The sequence below is a fragment of the Neoarius graeffei genome, chromosome 5, assembly GCF_027579695.1.
Source record: "Neoarius graeffei isolate fNeoGra1 chromosome 5, fNeoGra1.pri, whole genome shotgun sequence".
Classification (NCBI taxonomy): domain Eukaryota; kingdom Metazoa; phylum Chordata; class Actinopteri; order Siluriformes; family Ariidae; genus Neoarius; species Neoarius graeffei.
In genome coordinates this window covers 10,201,027-10,213,719 of record NC_083573.1, presented here as the reverse complement: position 1 = coordinate 10,213,719, position 12,693 = coordinate 10,201,027, and the positions used below count along the sequence as shown (strand labels likewise).

Below are 12,693 nucleotides of genomic sequence, written 5' to 3'. Positions count from 1 at the left end.
CCATGTCTCCAGTCCTCCAGAAGTTTCTCAAGGACCCACACATGGTTGATGATTTGGGTGAGCCACTGGATCATATGGTTGCCTCCAGCCTTGAGCATCTCTGCTGTGATCTTGTATATACCGGAAGCTTTGCCATTCTTCAGTTTCTTTAGTGCAGTCTTGACCTTGTCTGGTGTGACTGAGGTGGTTGGACAGTCTGGGTTTGGATCATTGGCCACATTGGCAGCATCTGTGAGAACAGGGTCCTCAGGGACTGGTGGGTGGTTGAGGAGCAGGCTGAAGTGTTCCCTCCGGCAGTTGATGCAATCCTCTTCTGTGGATAGAACATTGCCAGAGGTGTCCTTTTTGAGGAAGCTGCACTGTTGTGGGCTGGCCTTTGCCTGTCAGAGAAGACTGAATATCTGGTGCTGATCATTGGATTGAACAGCGCACTCAAGCTTGCTGGATTGCTCGGCCCAGTACTTCTGTCGGTCTCAATGGATGGCTGTATTGCACATGCCGTTGAAGCAGCAGTACTCGGCCCTATCTCTTTGAAGACGTGCAGCTCGCCTGTGGTCAATGATGTCCAGAGTCTCGTTCGAGATCCATGGATGTTTTGGGGCAGGTCTGGTCCTCCCTATTGTCTCCTCGACTGCTTTATAGACTTCAGTTTTGAAGTGCTGCCAGTCAGAGAGTTCCTCTTAAAATAATATTTTTATGTAGCCTTATTAATAATAATAATAATAATAATAATAATAATAATAATAATAATAATAATTTGACTATACAAAAATATAATTTCAATCAGTAATACTCTTTAGTACACTGATAGGAATCTTATAATAATTTGGGACAATTTATAAGACTATACTATAGGAACACAAAAGATGGAAAGAATATTACAGAGGTGTTACAGAGAATCACAGAAGTATTATACATTAGATTTTCTTTTCAGCACAAAAGACCCTATTGTCATTGTTAGGATTTTTCTTTTCCTTCAACTCGTCCTCCTCCTTCTTTTCTTTCTTTTTCTTATCATTTTTATGCCTTAAAACAAATCATGCAGACCAAAACACAAGACCTGAATCTTGGTCAACAGGTAGTACTCCCTCCTGCTACTCAACCAGAAGTGATTGGTCCGATAGAGCACAAGTGTTTACATTTTTGTCTATTTCTCATGGACTATGAGTCATCAAAACAATTTTTTTTAACATTTTTTATTGAGGGTTACATTAAATATCCATAGATAACATACACATGGCCCTCATAAAATTAACTAGCAAAGATGAAAATTAACACTATCAAAAAGGTAAATAAAATTAAAAAATATTCTATCTATTTTAAAAACAATTCATAGAGTGACACAATTCTAAAAAAAATGATGTCATACTCAGCCTTCAGCTGAACTCGATGGACGATTCACGCGGTAGACTGTTCCACAATTTCGCCGCACTAAACCTAAATGATTTCTGACCAAATGATTGTCTGCATTTTGGGAGAATTACATTACAACTACTGTTCCTGGTGTTCTTTTGATGAATCTGGTTATAAACTTTGAACTTTTCGCTAATATAACCAGGCACCTGACCGTTCAAGGCTTTGAACACCAACTTCACTTTAGCGCGTGCGACTTTTTCTTTGAAAGGGATGATATTCAGCTCATCAAATAGGGCCTTCGATGGTGCATCCCATTGAGCATCCAGAATAATCCGCGCAGCTCGCTTTTGAAGACGTAGCATGGTGTCACTGATACTCGCTGAAGAATCTCCCTACACTACCGCACCATAGTCCATGACAGGCTTGATCACGGCATTATAATAACTAATTCTTGCTCTTTTATTTAGAAATTTTCTTATCCGCTTTAACAAACCCAGTCTCTTGGATATCTTTGCAGCCGTTTTCTCGGAATGGACCGCCCAGGAAAGTGTGTCATCGAGATGGATTCCGAGTAACTTGCTGGTTTTTACACTGTTGATAAGATTTCCAGAGATTGTTACAGCAAGGGACTCGCCTTCCGTCTCCAGCTTACTGTGCTTAGGTCTACTGCACACCACCATGGTTTTAGTTTTCTCAGCATTCAGTGCCATTTTGTTGTTTCTTGCCCACTTATCTATAAGCGAAAGATCTTCCTCTAGCAACGCTTCCACTGTGTGGACATCACGTCCTGATGCAAGTTGTGTAGTATCATCTGCATAAATATACATGTTGGTCTTCTTCACGTGTAAAGGTAAATCATTTATGAAGACAATAAACAGCAGCGGACCCAATATCGACCCTTGTGGGACCCCAGATGTTACAGGAAGAGAGCTGGATACCTTTCCTTGGACACTAACTTTCTGCAAGCGCCCTTCCAGGTATGACCGGAACCATTCTAAAGATTCATCAGAGAACTGGTATACCTTAAGCTTCTTTAACAAGATGCTGTGATCGACCAGGTCGAAGGCTTTTCTGTAATCAATGAGCGCAAGTCCCGTCAACAGGCCATTATCCATGTTCATTAGCAAGTTATCCACAAGTTCAATAAGTGTGGTTTCGCAGGAATGAGACGGTCTGAAACCAGACTGGTGTTTGAATAGTAGTCCATATTGAATGAGGAAATCATACATTGCAAGGTGAACATGGCGCTCCAATACCTTGGATACAACAGGTAAGATGCTAATGGGTCTGTAGTTTCCAACACTGAGATGGTCACCAGCCTTGAAAACAGGGGTTACTTTAGCAAGCTTCCAAGACGCTGGAAAGATTTTCTTGGAGATGGATAGATTAATGACTTTGGTGAGGGGTTTTGCTATGGCTGGTGCAGCTACCCGTAATAGATGTGCAGATAAGCCATCCAGACCAGTTGCTTTAGTAGGCTGTAGTCCTCTGAGATATTTATAGACGAAGGCCTCTTGTATTTCAGGGATGTTGAATCTAGATGTTGAAGGTACTTTGGCCTGCACAAACTCTATAAGTGGCTTTAGGTTTAGTTCGTCATCACTGGATGATCTATACTTGACTGCCACTGACACAAAGAACTCATTGAAAGCATTAGCAATTTCTAGGGGATCGTGGATGACAGCATCGTCCTTATTGATCGATAAGACTGAAGCTTTGTCTTGCGATCCCATGGCATTCTTGAGGTGCTTCCAGAATTCCTTTGCACTTTGGCTCTTCTCAAGTAAATCTTGGAAATACTTACTCTTCGCATTACGGATGGCTCTAAAAGTACCGTTGCGCTGGTCCCTGTACTTCCTCCAGTCTTCCGGTGTGTCTGATTTACGGGCCTTCTTTAATAGGAAATCTCGATGCTGTATCTGTTCGTATATATTGGGTGCCATCCATTCTGGCTGCCTTTGTCTCCTAACCCGTTTTCGGATGAAAGGGACGTGTATGTCGGCAATATCTAGAAAGGTACGGGTGAAAAACTGGATAACGTCCTCTGGGTCATCATACATGTCAAGTACGTTCCAAGGGGCGTTTTGAAGGTCACTTAGAAATGCCTGTTCGTCAAGGTTTTTCCATTTCCTGTAATGTATAATGTTCTCCGCTTGAAAAGAGGACTGTCTCTTGTACTTCCGTGCGATGCTGACGGGGAGGTGATCCGACAAGCCACAGTTAAATACCTTCGTGGTGAGGATGTGCTGCGGGCGGTTAGAATAGACATGATCCAAGCAGGTTTTACTAGCGGGGCGAGTTATTTCCTTTATAAGCTGGATCAGACCAAGACCGGATAGGTATTTTACCAGCCGGTGATCACTTTGTTCTTTATCAAGTATATCAATGTTGATGTCACCCAGAAGAAAGATTTCTTTGTCGGTAATGTAGAGACGCTCTATTGCACTCTCGAACTTCCGATCATATTCAGCTGATTCATCAGGGCGATATGCGCCAACTATGAATAAGGGACAATTTGACTTGAATGGTATGACTTTGACACAAAGAAGCTCAAGCTCATCCAGTTCAAATACTTTTTGTCGGCTGTAGGTGACTTCACTTGAGATGTACATCAATACTCCACCATCGCTCTTGCCCACCCTGTCTTTACGCTCGATCTTGTAGCCTGGGATGTGAATCTCGGAGTCTAGTTTTCCATCATGCAACCAGCTCTCGGTGATGATGAGCACATCTAGTTGGTGTTTACTGGTAGTAAGGAGAGCGCGTATTTCCTCAAACTTTTCATTGCTTAAGCTCCGTACATTCCAGTGACATACTCTCAGACCTTTTTCAGCCAGCGAAATATTAAACGGGATTTGCGTATCGGCTGGGCCAGGATTCAGCTGAACATCATTACACAGTTGGATCATCAGAAGTGTCATAAATGATCGTCTCAGGAGAACCAACCCTGCGCGTGCAAGAATGTTTGGTGACAGACACGAAGAACGGGTGTGCTTAAAATGCCGACCGAGCGAAGGTACTTGAGCCTGAATCTTGATTACGTTTTCCATAGAAAACAATATTGCAGGAGAGTTTAGACTTGGTCTACTGATGCTTTGAAATGAAAGCCACATGAAGAGAAAAATACACACTTTCCTGTTGAACGTCATTGTTCGCGCAGTTTTATCTTCCAATGCGCGTGCGAATGTCCTCCTTACTGTGGTGCATACAATCCGTGCGATCATCGGACTCTGCACACACTTCCGGCATTCTTATTTCCACTGATTCCTTGGAGTCTCCAAACAAAGTTGTACCAAAAAGCATTTAGCTTCACCCACTTAGGGTTTTTTCTTTTGCTAATTTGCTAAAATATGTAAAGCCTACTTTTGCAAACTAGTCCTAGTATGTTTGTCCTTTCTTCACAATCTTGGCATCAAACTACTTAATAGTGTGTGAACCTCAATAATGATAAAAAATTTTGATATTTTTAAACCATGTGGCTTTGTGAAGCAATACTAACAAGACAGAGCCTTATTTATTCAAACAGTTGTAACTCATGACTGCTTGTGCCTATAAAGTGCATAAGTTGCTTGTGCAAAGACTGGTGCATGGTCTTATAAAAGAGGCAGAGCTAAGGAGGGAGAACTGCTTCTCAAAGTCGAGTCAGATCATGATGAAATCTGGTAAGGTCCATCTAAAGCCTCGGTCACAACCGGCCATACTTGCTCCTACGGCCGGTCTACGTGCAAAAAACGCAAGAAACGCACGGAGGGCGCGCGTGAAATGCACGGAGGGCGCGCGTGTGATGTGCTGATTTTCGAGCCGTAGACTGGCCGCAGAGGTTCTTTGTCATGTCAAACAAACTCTACGGGCGCTTACGGTTTTTTCAGGTTGCAAGACAAACTTACAGCCAACGTGCGTCTTTCTCCATGAACAAAAAAAAACGCAGTGATTTGGGAAACGCCAAAAATCGCACGGCTAAAAAATCGTACATCCGGTTGTGACCTAGGCTTATGTCCTCATCTGTAAGTAGATTTTTGATGATGATCTAATTACTTTTAAAACTGGCCACCATCAGCTTTCAGTAGACATTTGACAGGGTTAAGATTGAGTTTCAATTATGGCTCCCTACTATCTGATCTAATCTCACTGTAATTTGCTACTGGGGTGCTAGTCATGTTTGTTGCCACAAAACAAGCGTACCTCTTGAAAAATAATCTGTAAAGTGAAAATGATCCCTTGTGTGTTAATTTATTATTTCTGATTAGTTTTATGTAATGTAAAGAAGTTGATCCCAGTAGATTGGTGTAACACCTTTTAAGTCCTTATTTTATAATTTTTTTTTGTGTGTGTTTTAATTTAATAAACATATTTACATTTGAGTTCCTAATGTAATGCTTGGTTCATCATTTATATTTTAATAAACATTTATTTTGTTTGGAAATGCACACAAACCTGTTACATTTTTTATTGTTAAAGAGTAACTTGGTGTACAAGTTTATATAATTGGTCATTCACACAAATAACCTGATCAGAGCATGGTGACCATGCATATTCCCCACACTTCACAGGCTAGACAGGTTATGTTCATACTAGGGTGAAAATGGATATTTTCTAGCAGAATGTACCCTAATATCAGGGCTGGACTGGGACAAAAAAACGGGCCGGGCATTTTTGACTTAGGCAGGCCAATATTAAGACTTCGACAGGCTCATAATTACCGGAGTACAAACGACTAGTAACCTGCCCCCCCGGAGGAGGTTTGGCCAGGTATTGCAATGACCCCGTCTGTTAGTCTGTCTGTCTGTCCCCCTGCAGTGTGCGTGTGTGCCGTCTTTACGGGGAGCCAAACACACCGGTTGGGGCCAGGTTGCTATCTCTCATTGCACTTGTTTAAGTATGTTTTCCGTGAAGCAATGTACATTTTTTTTACGGTTGTTACATCAAGGCCAAGGGGAAATGGTGCAACATTTAAAGCAAGAATTCCCGGCCCCCAAAAAACACCAACAAATGCACAGTAACTATGCAGTCAATGATTTATTTAAAATGCTTCTTGCACACAATGGGGCATGGTTGGAAGAGAGCCCCCAGAACCTGGGAGGAACCGACCTTATCTGCAGTCTTCAGTCCAATCTGCTACTTGGACGCACCTACACACTGACACAGTCACTCTCGTAATCATCCCACCTGCAGCCAATCGCACACACAAGTACACAGACAGAAAGGAAAAGGAAGACATTAAAACAATTTAAGGTTAGGTACATACAAGTTAATAAATGTTCAAAACAACCTCAGGGTCATCACACTTTTATATTGTAGTGAGGTGTATTATGTTTACTCACTTGGTAGATAGCTCACTTGACTTGAACAAACGCTCTCATACCCTGATGATCCTATGAACATCTATGTACACCAGAAGACCCTTCAGAGGAGCAGGATTTCATAAAGAGGGAGATGAAGAGAGGTGAGACATGAACAAGTTTACACTCACTTTTAAATGACAGCTTCAAATATTTTTAATAGATGTTAGAATAGATAGAATAGATGATGAAGAGTAATAGATGATAGAATAGATGTTTCATGTACATGAAAGCAGGCCCGCCGACAGGGGGGGACAAACGGGTATGTTGTCCCGGGCCCAGGAATGGGGAGGGCCCAGAACTGGGCTCTCATGAAGTTGTGATTATTTTATTTCATTTCAAAATGTGTTGATTTGGGGGAGAAATGTGCTATATTTGCATTCAATAAATGATTTCTAGATATTTTACCTTTATTGTCTTTGAAAAAGTAATCAAGAACCCCCTACAACCCCTAATGCAAAAATGGTTTGGTCTGACTCTTTGATTAAGGGGAAAAAAACGACATCGTTCAATCATAGCGCTTCGACAATCAGCATGCGTGCCATTTGCCAACATGCACAAGTCAGGAGCACAGAAAAGAAAAGAGAAAAAGAGAGGAAGAAACCAAGAGACTCAGGGGCTCACTGCATAAATATTTTAAAAAAGATTCGGATGATGCAGCAGGTACTAGCAAAGGCAGTGGGGCAGCTGAGCCAGGTAAGACCAGTGTTGGGCACGTTACTTTCAAAAAGTAATTAGTTATAATTACTAGTTACTTTTCCCAAAAAGTAACTGAGTTAGTAACGGAGTTACTTTGTCATAAAAGTAACTAATTACCAGGGAAAGTAATTATTCCGTTGCATTTTGTTCCCCCTCAAAAAAAATCAAATTCAATTAGTGTAATCATAATAAAAGTGAATGTTAAATGTGTTTAATGACTGAAATGGACACTTAACAGAACCAATTAGTAACGTTATCTACACTATATTAATATTTTTGTGGGACAATGTGAGATAAGACATATATCAAATGTAATATATTTTTGTAGTTATTAAAATTATGTTACTAATTACTGGCCACTGACGAGGACAAACGCTTTGTTCCTCGACATAATGTGCATTGCACGTAAACACTCTTGCCTTTTATTTCAAGTAATGAAAAGTAATGGCTGTATTTCCAATGTGAAAGCGCAGTGCTGGGCTGACCGCTCGCCATCGCTGTGTCTTCCGATTGAAAGAGCACGCAGTAGGCGTGGCCTACCTACGTATGTTGTCCAAATCTACTCTGATTGGCTTACTGTGCAGTTGTCTCGTGTCTCCCCACCCCACACGAAAACAGAGTAAAGAAAGGCTGAACGAGCAGCGTGCCAGATGAGAACAGCTTTAATAAAGTAACGCATAGTATTTTATTGTAAGTAACGGGAACGGCGTTATAACGATGTAAAAAGTAATTAGTTAAATTACTCGTTACTAAAAAAAGTAATGCCGTTAGTAACGCCGTTTATTTCTAACGCCGTTATTCCCATCACTGGGTAAGACACAGCCAACTTTTTCCAGCCCCGTAAAGTAACCCCAACCAAGGCACGCAATTCATGTTACAAATGAGGGGAGAGCAAGTCACACTGAACACCATATCAAACGCAAAGGGCATTGAATCATTTCATAACCACAACGGCTTAATAACATTGTGTTTCATATGTCTGATTGAAGCTAAGAATATTCACATTAGCCAGCAATCATATCCCGCTGTTTCTCGAGCGGTGTGTTCTTCTCTGCTTTTCACACTGGACAGTACGCACGCACGCACAACAAAAGTCCGGCGCATTGCATTTCGCACCTGAATAGTTGCAGACTAAGGAAATGTTAAAACTGTAAAAATGTTGAAATGCTAAAATGAAATGGTTGTTGACCGGTTGAATGGTTTTTGAATACCTGTCATTTAAGGGTTGGAGTGAGTAGAGACTGGGATAAGAGAGGTGGGTGTGTGTGTGGGTTGGCCCGGGGGGTTGTTGGGGGGGCCCATTCAGAGCATTTTGTCCCAGGCCCAGCCAAAGCTGTCAGCGGCCCTGCGTGAAAGCATTACAAAGACTACTAACTGGAAAAACATTGGGAAAGCCAGATAAATAGGCACATAAATGCATTGTGCACTTACTTGCTGAATCATGACTTATGACCCCTGAATATCTATGACAAAATCCTCTCAAATGGCATCCTAAATGAATGGCAGACATATAAATGATGAAATCGTCATTAAATATTAATTTCTAAAAAATCAGATTGATCTATACTTACCCAGAACCCAAATGCCTGTCAATCTCGTGAACAATGGTGAATGAGTATCCTGAAATGGAACCTTAAAATAGTAACAGAAAAAGGATACAATGAATGTTGATGGCAAAAAATCACGATAAATATATTTCAAAAAAAACAAATAAGTTTCCATACTTATATTGCTTACTTTGTGACAATGAACAGTCAACAAAACCTGAGAGACAGGGGCTTCCTAAGAGGAAAAAAGAGGAATCAATGAAAGGGGATGTTTTTGTGTCCCAATTTCATGTAATTTTGAATAGAACATTTCGCTGAATAATATAGCTAGTGTTAATATTTTAAAAAAAAAAACCTTACCTCAGTATAGTAGGAGTTTCCGAAGTAGTTCACTTTTTTCTGCAACTCTGTCAATGATGGTGTCTGTATCGAGACCCATGAGGATGTCCTTTTCTGAGGACATCAACATGAAGGCCTCTAACTTACTTGCATTTATGCTGTTCCTCAGTCTGCTCTTGATGAATTTAAGGGTCGAAAATGACCATTCACAAGCGACTTGTGTCACTGAGAGGGTGAGTAAATATTTGTATGCAAGAGCTACATGATGATATGCATCTGTGAGCAAGTTGAATCGAAGGAGAATCTACCATGGTTTACTATGGTTTTACCATGGTTTTTATGTAGTAACCATGATTCTACCATGGTATCTCATGGTTATTCTAAGTACTATGAACCAACCATAGTATTACTATGGTTCATCCATGGTAGTAACCATGGATCTACTATGGTATTTCATGGTGATTCTAAGTACTATGAACCAACCATAGTATTACTGTGGTTTATCCATAGTACTGCAGTAGCTGTGGTAGCATCATAGTTGTATGTGTAATAGGTCATAGTAACTACGAAATTAGTTTAAAAGGGATATGGTTTTTAAAACGATGCACTAACTGTAGTATTACCATGCTTTCGTCCAACAGTCAATGCTGTAGAGAAGGATCTCGATTAACAGCCCAGATACATTAACATTTACTTAGAACCTAAAAATTTAAGTGAACATTGAGGTAAAATGCACCATGGTTTTCATGGTTACCCAAAAAAACCATGAAAACCATGAATAACTATAAACCATGGTAAAACCATGGTTAGTTTTCATAGCAAAACCATGGTTAATTTTCGTGGGCAGTTCTTGCAAGAGGCACAGCTTTTGTTGATAATTGTCATCTCCTCCTTGTTTTCATCAGGTCCTTCCTCTACAGTCCTGGATGCATATGCTTCCAGTGGTGATCGTTTCAGCATTTCCCACTAGGTTGCCAAGCTTTGCAGATTGTTAACTGTTGCAGAACTGTCAAATTTAATCAGGCACCTGCTCAGATCTTGGAGTGCAGAATCAGGAACACCACTAATTTTGATATCTGGAAAGTGTCTGGGGTCCAGAAATGATAAGTCTGCATATAAACTGCCATGTGTCAGAAATCGTCTTTGAATGGCCTCAATAACGGTGTCCATTATTTCGTTGTGGACCTTTACCTCATAGGTTTTGAAAGCATCACTGGATGTTTCATCCACTGCCATCTCTCCTGGCATGGCTTTCTTATTTTTCGGTCTTCTTTGAGGTAGTGAAGCCTCCACTTCCATGTCCATCTCCTCATCCTGCTGCTCCTCCAGCTTCTCATTTGCCCACTTCACAAAATTGTCAGCAGCACCCCTGACTGCGCTGAAATCTCTTGCCACCTCTTTTAGGGCCTCATGTGTAGAGAGCACCATCCTGTGGGCAGAGAGGATGTCCATCCCTCCTGTTTGTAAGTATTTTGACAGGGGCGTTGTCTGCTCAAATATTCATGAGAATATTTGAGCTGTCAGGATTGTCTCGTGTTTCAGCAGGCCATCTTTGTAACCTCTTGCTTTGGTTCGAACATTGCCTTTTACTGTTTTTTGCTCTTGAATGGCTGACAGGGTGCACAGAACATCAACATAAAGACAGTCCTGGGGATTTCCAAAGGACCCAAACATCTTCTTTAACGCCTCATGCTTTGCCCACCAGCGTGTCTCTCCAATGGGTGCTATGCGCTTGTGTCTGTCGCTGTGGCTTTCTCCCATATATTCATCCTCTGATGTGATTCTCTGATGAACACTGCTGTTTCATTAAGAAGATGAAAAAGTGATCCACTCTCAATCACAATTTCAGTGGTGTCAGAAAGAACCAGCAGCCGGTTTCACTAAAGTAGTTTAGACTGGTCTATGGGTTAAGATTGGTCTTAAGTTTCTTTATAGACCAGTCTAATGCAAGTAAGACAGTTTCACAAAAGTTAAGACTTATTTTTTAAGTCTAATTTTAGACTTAAAAAATAAGACACCCTCCCCCCCAGTCTAAGGCTACGTTCACACTGCAGGCTGAAGTGACTCAAATCCGATCTTTTCGCCCATATGTGACCTGTATCCGATCTTTTATTGACGATATGAAAGACACAGATCCGATTTTTTTCAAATCCGACCCAGGCCGTTTGGATATGTGGTCCTAATTCCGATTCCTATCCGCTCTTTTCATATGCGACTTCAGTCTGAACCGCCAGGTCGCATTCATCCGACTTACACGTCATCAACAAGCCACAAACGTCACTATTCTGCGCTGAAGTAGGCAGCGGGTCTCTCAAAAAAAGTTACAACAACATGGCGCATAATCACGGGCGCAGATAGAGGGTCCCACCCAGATTTAAATTCACCTCATTCGGTCCCCCCCACTTATAGGGAGGAAAAAACGTCTATGCTGTCTTTCTTTGCATAAGGCAAACCTCACGGAAAAATCAAAAGACTAATTACCATTTGGTTTATTGAGGTGCACGGCAGTGTATACATAGTTGCAACAACTCGCATAAAACAAAACAAAGACTGATATTCGGTTGGTTGAGCTGCGCAGACTGCACAGGTGTTCGAGGTTGGTTGCTATGGTAACCCACAACAAGTTTGACAGGCATATCGGGGTTGGGGTTGGTTTGCTGGCAGCTTTGTCCCCCCCAGTTCAAAAAACGTATCTGCGCCCCTGCGCATGACATCAATGCGAGGGACGCTTCGGGCTGTGAAGGTTCTGAATCTTCTCAATGGAAGGACGCAGAGGTTAGGGAGCTGATTTCCATTTGGGGGGGATACAGCTATTCAAGCTAGATTAGATGGGTCATACCGCAACCGGGCGGTTTTACTTCTGTAAACACTGGCCATGCTCACTGCGTGTGACGTCGTCGTATCCTGCAATGCGCATGCGGAACACTTTTAGGTCGCTTTTCGTTCATACTGAGGATCACATACAAGTCGCATATATTTGTTAATGTGAACGACCTCACAAAAAAATCGGATTTCACAAAAAAATCGGAATTGAGCATTAAGCCTTGCAGTGTGAACGTAGCGTAACATAGGTCTAAGGGCTATATCACCATGGTAATAACACAGAAATAACAGACAAAATAGCAACAAGGGAGAAATGGCACAAAATATGTGGCTTGCTGTATTGATGGAAAGAGCAGTGAGACGGGAAAGAGTTTTCAGGGACCGGACTAACCCACTGGAGGTTTATAATGATGATGAAATAATTTCTCGGTTTAGCTTGACTAGAGAAGGCTGACGGATGAATTGGGAGAAGTGCTAGGGCCTACAACAGCAAGAAGCCACAGCATTCCAGCTCTGCTGCAGGTTTGCACCGCATTAAGATTTTATGCCACAGGCAGCTTTTTAAAGGGGAACAGAGGGCAATATATAGA

The 12,693-nt window shown here is 41.5% G+C and overlaps 1 long non-coding RNA gene across 1 annotated transcript; it reads right to left on the bottom strand.

Annotated features, from left to right (window-relative positions):
- Positions 1-6,461: 6,461 nt before the first annotated feature.
- Positions 6,462-9,219, bottom strand: LOC132885870 (uncharacterized). Its single transcript, XR_009654629.1, has 5 exons — positions 9,132-9,219; positions 8,966-9,026; positions 8,826-8,885; positions 6,678-6,757; positions 6,462-6,522 (listed from the first exon to the last, which is right to left on the bottom strand). It is a non-coding gene; the product is annotated as an uncharacterized LOC132885870 (long non-coding RNA).
- Positions 9,220-12,693: the final 3,474 nt, after the last annotated feature.